Raw genomic sequence first — 12,557 nt, 5'->3', positions numbered from 1 at the left:
AAGGATGGATGGAGACCCAAGTCTGAACCTTTCATTTTACTGAGGAGGGGAACAGAAGTTCAGAAAGGAGAGCTGTCGTGAGAATTTCACTGAAGAAAGGCAAGTGGAGAAGATGGTAGAAACTGCTCCTTGATGAATCTCTATTCCACCTCCAAAGCCCAAAAGCTGCTTCCAGGAGCTCTCTTTGACCCCTAGGCTGGGTTGGGCACCTCTGCTGGGTTCCCACTCTCCTGGGCTTCCTCCATCACAGACCTGACCACTCGGGGGTCTGAGGGCCTGCTCCCTCACTGGACGGGGAGCCCCATGAGGGCAGAGCCACCCAGCCGTGAGGCTGGCCCAGCCACCACTGCATCCCCACTACTCTACAGGGACGGGCACAGAGGAGGCACATAACAAATGTGTGGGCAATCAACCAGCAGACCTCCAGAGAAAGAACAGGCTAGAAGCCTCATCCTGGGAAGAATAACTAAAAGCACAGGTATAGTTTGTTTGGAAAAAGGGAGGCCGAGAGGGGTTCTCTCAGCCGCTTATAAGTCCCCGCATGGCTGCCAGGAATAAGACGTGCAGCGGGTGCTGCTCCCAAGGACTGGACCTGAACATGTGGGAGGTAGTTAGTTACACAGGGGTGGATGCGATTCACAAGACAGTTTTTTAATGATCACAACTTCCCCAAAGCAAAACATGCTGCTGGGCTCCGCCTTGCTGCAAGAATTTAAACCCAGGCCAGACAGTGAGCAGCCTGGGCCCCTCTACCCCACCCCACCCCGGACCTCTTATGAGGCAACAAAGTGTAGTGGCTAAGAACGGGGGCCCTGGACCCAGGCTGCATGCCCCCCTGCCCCGGCTCCTCTACTTGGCAGGCAGCTTCACCATTCCGTGCCTCAGTTTCCTCATCATTACCATGGGGATATCATAGCAGTGACGTCTTAGTGTATTTGCAAGAACTGAATGAGATCATGCACGTGAGGCGCTTACGGCAGGGCTTGGCACAGAGTCAGCACCCATTAATGTTCATTATTACTGCTTTTCCTTCCCCATGGAGCCAGGCAGTACTGGCTGGCTACCCCAACAGATACACTCAATTCATTTTTTCTCTGCCTTCCTCCTCAGGAAAGGCTGAAAAGTTAAATAACATTTGCCACCTTCCTTGGAGCTAGGGGAGGCTACGCGACATGGCAGCAGCAACTATGTCCATGAGGGGAAGGGCCAAGAGAATCAAAGCGGCTCTGCCCTGACACTGCCCAACCACCAAACTAACACTGGCAGCCAAGCACCTCCAGGTGTGCTTGTAGTGGGCAAGAAATCAGCCCTCATTCAATCAAGCTGTGGTGAGTGGGGGTTTCTGTTCCTGAAACTTGAAGACATTCCTGGCCGATGCACACGCCATGATGCAAATGGCTCAAGGCACACACCCATGGTAATTGTTTGCCAATTTCAGCTCAGGCCCACTGCTGAGAACCCCTGACCCAGAGGAAAAACAGTGGGTGGCTGAGCCATACAGTGCTTACCAAGCCCAGTCGCTGTGTTCCACCCTTCCTTTTCAGCTGTATCTGCTCCCCATCTGTACAATTATTTACACACACACACACACGTATTTCTCTTGCTCTATTGCCCGGGGCTGGAGTACAGTAGCGTGGCCTCAACCTCCTGGGCGCAAGTGATCCTCCTGCCATAGCTGTCCGAGTACCTGGGACTACAGGTGCATGCCACCACGCCTGGCTACTTTGAACATTTTTTGTAGAGATGGAGTCTCACTCTGTTGCCCAGGCTGGTCTTAAACTCCTGGCCTCAAGCGATTCTCCTGCCTTGACCTCCCGAAGAGCTGGGGTTATAGGGTGAGCCACTGCACGCAGCCCTAAAGTGACGTTCAAGCTTTATGTATTTTAAAAGAATCTCTATCACCACTAAAAATGAAAAATTGCTATCTCTTGCTACAAAGAAAAGGAAACTTAAAAAGCAAACACAATGAAAACAAAACAGAGTCATATTCATTATCTGATGTCGCATAATTTGGGTTTAATGGACTGGCAAAAAAGTCTTCACTTTCCTCTCCTATTGGGGGGAACATCAGATCTGGCAATACTCGGGGATAAGACTGGCCCCCACTGAGCAAGGCTGCCCCTCGCAGAGGGAACACATTTCCTGTTCACAGACACTGTTCAGAAGGGAGATGATTTGACTGCAATCTCCCAGCTGGCTGTGGATGAATCAGGCCGGGGACCGCCTCACTCCCTCCTCTATTCAGGGCCTCCTCAAAGAGGCCTTCCTTGGTCACCTTGTCTAAAAATTGCCCTGTGAGGCCAATCTCCTTCCCTGCTTTATTCATCACTATATACTCCTATACACATCCTATATACACTATATACATCACTATATACATCTAACTTATCCTATATTCACCTTTTCTTTTTCTTTTTTTTTGAGACCCTGTCTCGCTCTGTCACCTAGGTTGGATTGCAGTGGCACAACCTTGGTTCACTGCCACCTCTGCCTCTGGGTTCAAGCGATCCTCCCACCTCAGCCTCCTGAGTAGCTGGGATTACAGTGGCGTGCCACCATGGCTGGCCAATTTTTTTTTTTTTGTATTTTTAGTAGAGACAGGGTTTCACCATATTGGCCAGACTGGTCTCGAACTCCTGACCTCAAGTGATCGGTCCACCTCAGCCTCGTGAAGGTGACGGGATTACAGGTGTGAGCCACCGTGCCCAGCCCTATATTCACTTTTTATCTGTTTACTGTGTTACTCTTCAGTAGGATGTCCGTTCCTTTAAGGTAAGGAGTTTGTTTTGTTCATTCCTCAATCCCTAGTGCTTCTAGTAGGTGCTCAAATGCTCATTTGCTGAGTGAAGGAAAATGAATGAACAAATGAAACCTGTTCTTGTTCTTTCCAAGTTCCCTAAGGCCCTGGTTACCAGCTAGGAAAAATGCCGGTCTTCCTGCTGTGTGAGGCAATGCTCGGAATTTACTTGGGATCTGGGGCCTTTTATCACATTAAAAAGCAATGTGCTAGATTAAAACAAATATAGCCTATAGGATATAAATTAGTAACTAAATAAAGAAATAAGTAAGGCGGAAGGGACAGGTCTTCCTTACAGAAGAATTTCAATTAATAAATGTAGATGGAATGAGAGGCACACAAAAACTGCCATCAGGGAAACAGCACAGCAATAACTGCTGTAGACAAGACCTTGGCCACCAATGGATGCTAAAATTAGTGGGAGGAAGTTTGAGGAAAAACGGGATGTGGGATATTAGCATAGCCTCAAAGTTTCTCCCCAAAGGTAGCATTTTTTTGTTTTGTTTTGTTTTGTTTTTTTAAAGAGACAGGGTCTTGCTCTTGCTACCCAGGTCTTGCTACCAGGTCTTGATACCCAGGCTGAGTACAGTGGCACGATCTCAGCTCACGGCATTCTCTGCCTCCTGGGCTCAAGGGATCCTCCTGCCTCAGCCTCCTGAGTAACTGGGACTACAGGTGTGCACCACCACACCTGGCTAATTTGTTTTTATTTTATTTTTTTAGAGCTAGCTGGTTTCAAACTCCTGGCCTGGAGTGCCCTAAGATAGCTATTAATTACAAAGGGAAAAGTGTAACTTTAGTGTGGAGAAATCTGACACACAGCACCTTAACCAAGTGATCTAGGTGAACATTACCAGAAATACGACGCACCAATATCATAGACCCCCACAAAGACGCACTGAGGAGGGCATGCTGCCTGTGTGACATCGTTCTAAATAATGAATAACCTCAATGAGGTCATGAGAAAACATCAGAAAAACCCAAGTTGAAACACACAACAAAATAGCAGAGCAGTCCTCTTCCAAAGTGTCCAGGTCAGGAAAGGCTAGGAAAGATGGAGGAATTGTTCCAGATCGGAGGAGGTTAAGGAGACATGAAAATCAAATGCAGTGTGGGATCAAGAATAGACTCTTGGAAGAAAAAAGGACATCAGTGGAAAAACTGGTGAAATGTGATTAATGTCTGTCATTGAGTTAATCGTACTGGGCTATGTGAATTTCCTGGTTTTGATCACTGTGTTACAGTTGTATAAGATGGTAACATAGGGGAAGCTGGATATAGGGTAGACATGTGGACTCTGTAATCATTTTCACAACTTTTTAATAATTCTCAAATCACTTCAAAATAAAAGTAATCAAGAATTGTGCTAGGAAGCATCCTTTGACAGAAATCTGGCCTCTAGTGACTGTCCCACACACCAGCTTCAGTTACCCAGGCAAGACTGCCAGGATGAGGGAATGTGACGGAACCACTAAATGTCCAGGAGAGAGAAACTCCATCCAGAGCCACTCAGTTCCCGCAGCTCGGCTGACACAGCTACCTGCATCCAGGTTCTGAAGGCCACAATCCTCCCCTTTCCACTTCCCACACTGGTATGGTCTCTTGTTTCTTCAAGGATCAGACAATGCCCCCTCTCAACAAAGCTGAGGATCGTCCTGGAAGGCTTCACTGCAAACTGACATGCAGCTGGGGTCCCACGCCACTGCTTAGAACCCACCCACAGAAACAAAAGAGAATGTTCACTAGCAAACCAACCCAAAAACCTAAATATAACATATTTGAAACCTATACAGCACAGGTAAGTATTTGCCATATGTATATATTTTAAATATGTGTAAATACCCATTACCCATGCCATATACATGTGTATATGTATTTATTTATTTTAATTTTTAGTTTTTTTTGAGACAGGGTCTCGCAGCAGCCTTGACCTCCACTGGTTCAGGTGACCCTTCCACTTTAGCCCCGGTGTAGCTGGAACTGCAAGTGTGCGCCACCACGCTCAGCTAATTTTTGTATTTTTTGTAGAGACAGGGTCTCACTAAGTTGCCCAGGCTGGTCTCAAGCGCCTGGGCTCAATCAATCCTCCAGCCCCATCCTCTCAAAGTGCTGGGGTTACAGGTGTGAGCCATCACACCTGGCTCATATTTTTTACCAACAGAGAAACCAGTACATTCACATCGTGGGGCAGCGGGGCTGCTCTGAATCTTGATCATGGTGGCAGTTTCACAACTATCTACAACTGTCTGCATTCAAAGAACTGTATACCGGCCAGGCGCTGGGGCTCACGCCTGTAATCCCAGCATTTTGGGAGGCTGAGGCAGGTGCATCACCTGAGGTCAGGAGTTCAAGACCAGCCTGACTAACATGGTGAAACCCCACCTCTACAAAAAATACAAAAATCAGTCAGGTATGATGGCGGGTACCTGTAATCCCAGCTATTCGAGAGGCTGAGGCGGGAGAATCACTTGAACCTGGGAGGCGGAGACTGCAGTGAGCTGAGATGGCGCTACCGCACTCCAGTGTGGGTGACAGGGTGAGACTCCACCTCAAAAAAAAAAAACAAAAAAAACCGAGGCTGAGGCAGGCGGATCACCTGAGGTCGGGAGTTCGAAACCAGCCTGACCAACATGGAGAAACCCCATCTCTACTAAAAATACAAAATGAGCCAGGCATTGTGGCACATGTCTGTAGTCCTAGCTACTCGGGAGGCTGAGGCAGAAGAATCGCTTGAACCCAGGAGGCAGAGGTTGCAGTGAGCCAAGATCGCACCGTTGCAATCCAGCCTGGGCAACAAAAGCGAAACTCCATCTCAAAACAAAACAAAACAAAACAAAACAAAGAACTGTATACCAAAGAGAGAGTTTTACTCTATGTAAGGTTTGAAAATTGAATGAAAAAGTAAAGAAAAAAATAAAAGTATATGAAATGTATGATACACTGAGGTACGCTCATGAGCAAAGATCTTCAAAACATACTATTATTGGGGATGGTGGAAGCAAGCCAAGAAGCACCACATAGCATGGTTCCTTTTTCTTATACAGTGAACCAAAATAAGTGTGTATATGTGCACGTAGGAAAGTTTGTGTACAGGAAAAGGTCTGGCAGGGCACCCAGCCAGTGACTGACAGTAATTACCTCTGGGATAGATGTTAGGCTTGCGGGTGATGGGAAGAACAGTGAAGCAAACTTTCATTTTTCCCTTGATACTTTTTTTTTTTGTAATTAAAAAAAAAAATAAAGATGCTTATGTGTATGAGCTGTAAAGTTCTAAGCAAACCAGCAGCCACACCGTACTCACCGTTAGTACCTTCTAGACACTAGAACTCTTGGATGGTCCCAGGAGAGCCGACGTCAGAGACTGTGCATCTACATGGAGGAAAAAGAAGAGGTTAGGTCTCTGGCCAACTTAAGCCTTCCTGCTGCAATACCCAGCTGTCAATCACATACTCACTCTTTCAACAAGTATTTACTGAACATGGTTGAGTGTAATCCCAGCACTCTGGGAGGCCAAGACGGGTGGATCACTTGAGGCCAGGAGTTCAAGACCAGCCTGGCCAACGTGGCAAAACCCCATCTCTGCTAAAGATACAAAAAATTAGCCAGGTGTGGTGGTGGACACCTGTCATCCCAGGTACTTGGGAGGCTGAGGCAGGAGAATCACTTGAACCTGGGAGAGGAAGGTTACAGTGAGCCGAGACTGTGCCACTGCACTCCAGCCTGGGTGACTGTGCCACTGCACTCCAGCCTTGCTCCAGCAAGACCCTGTCTCAAAAAAAAAAAAAAGAAAGAAAAAAGAAAAAAAAGTATTTACTGAACACCTGCTACGTGCCAGGCACCAGGAATACAACCAGGGTTCTCCAAGACAAAGTGGTTGTCCTCAGGGAGCAGACAGTCTAGTAGGGGAGGAGGACAGTAACAAATACATAACACAAAGTCAGGGAGTGGAGCCTTGATGAAACCTAGCGGGGCGACGCCATAGTGATGAGACTGCGACCTTACACGGAGAGCTCGGAGAAGGCCTCCTGGACGAGCGGACAGAGATGTGAATACATGAGACCACAGACCGTGTGACTACCTGGGAAAGAGCCTTCCAGAGGCGGGAGCAGATGTGAAGCATCTCAGGAGCAGCCAGGAGGCCTGTGGAGCTGGCACGGGGTGCATGAGGGGTGAGCAGTGGCGGAGGGGACAGATGGAGGACTATTCTAAGGACATTTCCTCAGACAACTGTGAGCAGAGGAATGACAGAGAAATTGCACTTGTCCTGGTTTGGAACTTTATGAGTTTATGCCTTTGAATATGTAGTATGCTTGTTTATATTTAAGTGAATATTCCATGGATGAACGAATGTCTCCAGGCGGAGAAAGCACTGTCTGTATTGTTCAGCATCACATTCTGGGCACCGGCAGAGGCTGGGCACTAAGTCAGGAGATGAGATCTGAGAGGGCCTAGAGCTGTCCTACATGTAATGGCCATTCACTAATAACAATCCCTCCCAATGTGCCGGCTCTGTGCTAGCAGACATGCGCTGACTCATTTCACTCTCCCCATCATCCAAGAAGATCCTATTATTACTTCCAAGTTACAAATGAGGAAACTGAGGCACAGAATTCATAAGAGATCCACTAGCGAGGTTGCCCAGTCAGTCAAAAGTATACTAAGCCAGGCACAGTGGTACCTGCCTATAGTCCCAGCTACTCAAGAGGCTGAGATAGGAGGATTATTTGAGCTCAGAAGTTCAAGACTAGCCTGGGCAATATAGCAAAACCCTGTTTCTCTCTTAAAAAAAAAAAAAAAAGTGTACTATATACAGCCAGGATGTGAACCCAGCAACCTGGTCCCAGAGCCTGTTTCTGACCACCTGGCTAGACCACACTGTCACGATGGTCAATGAAGGCAGGGCCAACTGTGGGCTGGCAACACCTCCCTGCCCCACTTCCCCAATACCATAATGTCCAAATGCTACCCAAATATCCACGCCAACCTCAAAGGCGGGTCAGCTCCTCCAGGAATCCTCCCAGGAAGGAAGCCTAGCGAGCAGCTAGTCAATACTCCAGGGTTCAGGAATCGGGACAACTTCAATGATCATTCCTCTGGGGTTCCTGGAGAAGCCCAAGGGGGTTCTTAACCTTTCTCATGCCAGGGAGTCCTACTGGCAGCCTGGCGAATTAGTTGCAGACTCCTCAGAATAATTTCTTTTTTTCCGAGATGGAGTCTTGATCTATTGCCCAGGCTGGGGTGCAGGGGTGCCATCTTGGCTCACTGCAACCTCTGCCTCCCCGGCTCAAGCAATTCTGCCTCAGCCTCCTGAGTAGCAGGGTTTACAGGCGCACACCACCACCCCAGGTAATTTTTGTATTTTTAGTAGAGATGGGGTTTTGCCACATTGGCTAGGCTGTCTCAAACTCTTGGGATCAAGCAATCCGCCCATGTTGGCCTCCCACAGTGCTGGGATTACAGGTGTGAACCACCACGTCTGGCCTATTAATGCTTTTATATTACAACATCTAGTAGTGAATCCAATAACTATAGTGATTTAGAAATAGGTATGTGTTTAAATGATATTTTGTGATATTTGCAACACTGTAATGTGATATGGGAATATCTGTGATTTCTAGTAGTGACAAAGTCACAGATATTGCTAATTCAATTGTGGTGTATTGCCCTGTGCATAAAAAAATGTTAATTTCAGTTAGAGGGTAGTGAAAATAGAGATGTAATGTTTTTCCCAGCCAACCCTGTGACCCACTAAACTTCCACCCTTCAAAGGTCCCTGGACCCGAGATTAAGAACCCCTCAAGGAGATCTGAGAGTGGGTAAAGGCAGAGCAGGTTCCAAGGGAAAAGAACAACTGGGGAGTGTGGGGCAGATTCAGCTTCGTGAAGTTAGTATGGGAAGGGGTTCCAGGTGTCGGCTGCTTTGGCCCACCCTGCATCCACTTCTTTTCCTCAGTCAACCCCTTGAACCTCACCTTTCCCACTCAGTCCTACGGGACTGACCCCACCCATGGGTTGTGGGTGGGGGTGGGACTGGTCATGTGATCCAGGTCTGGCCAAAATGTCACTGCACCACCTTCCCTGTTCCAGCTTCAGCGATGGCCCAGGGCGACCCTGCCACCAAAGCCAGGATGATCAGAGCCAGTAAACACCAGCCCCATGATATATGCTGGGACTATGGGGGAAAGAGATGGTTTATTTCCCTTGGAGCTGCTAAGCTGGTTGAATCTACTTGTGGAACTGTTAGGGGCTGCTTCAGAGCCTACCTGAGAATAAAATCAGCACAGAAGAATGCAGAGCCAGGAGGTAAAAGGAAACATGTCCTGGCAACCTCATGAGGCCCTGGATCCAGCCATGCCTGAAACCATTTCAAGCCGAATCTCCCAGGCCCTGTGTCCATCCACTTCCTTTTATACTTCAGCAAGCTGACCTGAATTTCTATTTGTTCACACAACCAAATGACTCTCAACTAACACAGGAAGGGCAGAGGCAACTGCTGTTCTTGACGATTCCCATAGCTCCCCACCAGGCCATTTAGCAAAGTACAAAATAAAATTAGAAACAGTCACTATACATAGAAACAGCAAATATGGAAAAACCCGCTTTTAAAACACTCAGAAATGGCCTCTTGGGCCGTTGCTATTGCTAAGCTGGTCTAGGAAGCCCTCACAATGGTGGTTTTCAAGATGCTTGGCAGGGCAGGAGGGAACCAGACGCACCCAGAACATTTTCCTTTATCACTAGACTTCCCATTTTAAAAATTCCTGGGATGATCAGAAAACCCCTGCAATAAAGCTCTTGTAAAATTTTAATAGCCGCCTTTTAAATTGCAACGGAAATTGCTTTCCCGCCACTCTAATTTTTCTCCTTTCTTTCTCTAAAGTGATGCATATGGCTCTATAAAGGCTGATCACCAGCTATGTGCTGTGGCGCCAAGTCTCTCTCAGCCAGGAACCTACTTCCTGCCGACTAGAGGGAGCTGTGGATGCCCGTCGTCCCGCAGTCCCTCATGCAGGAGAGAGGAAGATGCCAAAGAGCCGTGGAAACGGCAGCAAAGGAGGGCTACAGATCCGGGAATCCAGCCAGTACCCTGTGTATCCCAGGGTCCCATTTTCTACCACCTGGGAAGGGACGATGCCCTTCGGTTTGCTTCCACAATGCCAGCACACCCATGGCCATGACCCATTCATCACACAGGTGACACACGGGCCCAGCACTTCACTTCCTACAAGTTTACAGCAAGAACAGAATCCCATGAGAGAATGGAAGAGGGAGAGGCGCCCTGACCCGAATGTCTCCTCCCTCAGCCATAGGGATTGGCTCTGGGAGAGACACGTGATCCCAGCATGGCCAATGAGAGTGGGCCCTGGACATTTTGCTCCAATTTCTTGGGGGAAACAGATGGGCGGTAAGGCAGGAGGACTGCTGAGGACTTCTTTGCCACCTAAGGGTGAGCAGAGGCGGGACAGGAGGAAGGGGCCGAGAATGAAGTTAAACCTGACAAAGGCAGAGTCTGGAAATAAAGAGGGGTAAATTCCTGATGAGAATACCTGAGTACTGACTCCAGTTGGGCCAGCTCTGGGATTTTTCAGGTCCCTGAACCATTAACTTGCCTTTGCAGTTTAAGTCAATTTGACTTGGGGAGGTTCTGTCGCTTACAACAAACTAACAGCACAGGAAGGGACCTGAGAAATCAATACAGCACTCCTTCATGTTTGGGCGAACATGACCCTTCTAAGAAGTTGACGAAACAAAACTATGTCATGTCTCTCCAGGAAAAAAAGCACAAAATACTGCCTGTCTCAAAGATGTCAAAGATTTCTGAAGCCCCTGTCCGTAGGAACTAAGTGAAGAATCCTTTGATCTATCTGACTTGTCTGTTCACTTGGTGGAAAAGCAAACTGGGGTCCAAAATGCGTAAATGACTTGTTTGGGGCCCAGGGCCCGCTGGGGGCAGTGCCGGGCTCCCTGAGACCCCCAGGTTTCACCTTAAGCGCCCCTGAGTACAGTCCTCCGAGGAGACTGCAGAGGGTAAAGAAAGGCTGCAAGTGAAGCTCTAGGCCACCACACCCTCATCTCACCTCTGGCAGTTCCATTTTTTCCTGCTTTATAAAATGGGCCTACAAGGAAGTGTCTGACAAAAGTTCCATAACACCATAATCAACATACTGAAAACCAGTCTTTCACATTACATTTCAGAACACTTACATGTTAATTACCTTGATTTCAACCCTCATGAAACCCTGTGAAGCAGGCATTATCACCATGGCTCCAGGTGAGCTGTTTCTGCTGGGCTGACCAGGTCGCTTCTCTCCTGACCTCAAGGCTGGCTGCAGCACCTGCCCCTTTTTGTTCCTGGACCTGTACTTCCGGGCCTGGGTTTTCTCTTCCACTCTCGTATTTCCATCTCAATTCATATGGAAAGGATCATCCGCTCATACCTCTCCACTCTCCTTTACCTAGTACCCCCCGAGGAAGAAGGGCAGGCCAATCTAACAGCCCAGAGATTGTGACTGTTGCCAGCATCTGCTTTTAAGTGGGCAGATTATTAGCCAGCTGGGCCCAGGCCTACCAGCTCTTTTCTCTCTGTGTCCAGAGACGGCAGGAGGTTCTCTTCTGTTTCTGACTTGGAGCAGAATAAACACCCTGGGCAGTGTCTACTCAGCCTCTAAGACAGCCTGGCCACAGGCACTCTCTCTTGACCGAGTGGTGATGGGGGGACAGCCAGGCCTTTCTCTTCTGTGCCGCTGTATAAGTGGCTGGTCTGGAAGAACCAAACCCACCGGAGCCTTTGCTGTAAGCTTCACTCTCCTTTCTAGACCGCCAGAGCATCACTGTGGCATCAGGGATTACTCACCTACTAACAAAGTGGTTCAATCATCCTTCATTTAGAGAAGATTCCCATTATACCCATCCCTGTCCTGTCTTTGAAATAATGACTTAGGGAAGTATCTGTTCATTCAGCTGCCTCTAGCCTACATCCCAACAAAGAAAAGCTGGTATGTGAGCAAAGGACTTTGCCTTGGGAAAATCTAGGCCCTCAACAGCCACTGAGATCATCTTGCAATTAATCATGTTTTCTCTTATGACCTACATTCTATTAATAGCACATACTAATGATTTAGCGCTGGTTCTTTTGCTGATTGATGCGGTCTACCAACATGACGAAGGTTGGGTCACTGACTTTAAGGGTCTCTTCCTCATTTCCTTGCTCCCCCGCAACCCTGGCCCCACCACCTCACCCTCTCCAGAAGATAAGCATGCTAGTGTGGTGCTCTGAACACAGCTATGAGGAGTTCACTGTGCTGGGGGCCCCATGGTGGTCCCGCCTGCAGCCCAGCCTGAGTAACTCGGTGGCAGAATGGGCTCGCAGACAGATCTCTGCAGATAAGCTGCTGTGGGGAAAAAAACTGCTGTGTGGCCATTCCACGCACAGCAGATTGGCCAAAATGCCAGGCTGACAACACCAAATGTGCTGAAGTTGTGGAGTAAGGGGAACGCTCAGTCACTGCGGGTGGGGGTGGAAATGGGAACAAACATTTTGGGAGAGCAATTTGGCAACTTCTTGTCAAGATAAAGAGAGGGTAACCTCAGTGACAAACTTCATCTACTGACAGGCCCAGAGCTCCCTGCTGAGCCCCCAGACCCATGTGCGGCTGTGCAAATTCTTTCTGGGTTGAAGCACAAGGTTTTCATTTTGACTTTACTACATGCCAGGCACTGTTTTCAGTTGTGTTTTGTTTTTTCGTCTCTTTTTTTTTTTT

General features: G+C 48.1%; 1 protein-coding gene across 1 annotated transcript in view; it reads right to left on the bottom strand.

Annotated features, from left to right (window-relative positions):
* Nucleotides 1-12,557, bottom strand: part of SIPA1L3 (signal-induced proliferation-associated 1 like 3) — a 381,648-nt gene that overhangs the window by 224,586 nt on the left and 144,505 nt on the right. Inside the window, exon 2 of the mRNA XM_011973395.1 lies at nucleotides 6,099-6,166. The gene's annotated coding sequence lies outside the window, so the exon portion shown is untranslated. The remainder of the gene's footprint in view (nucleotides 1-6,098; nucleotides 6,167-12,557) is intronic.

Source organism: Mandrillus leucophaeus, unplaced genomic scaffold, assembly GCF_000951045.1.
Source record: "Mandrillus leucophaeus isolate KB7577 unplaced genomic scaffold, Mleu.le_1.0 Scaffold137, whole genome shotgun sequence".
Lineage (NCBI taxonomy): Eukaryota > Metazoa > Chordata > Mammalia > Primates > Cercopithecidae > Mandrillus > Mandrillus leucophaeus.
The sequence above is the reverse complement of the archived record's forward strand: the minus strand, read 5'-3'. Positions and strand labels throughout refer to the sequence as shown.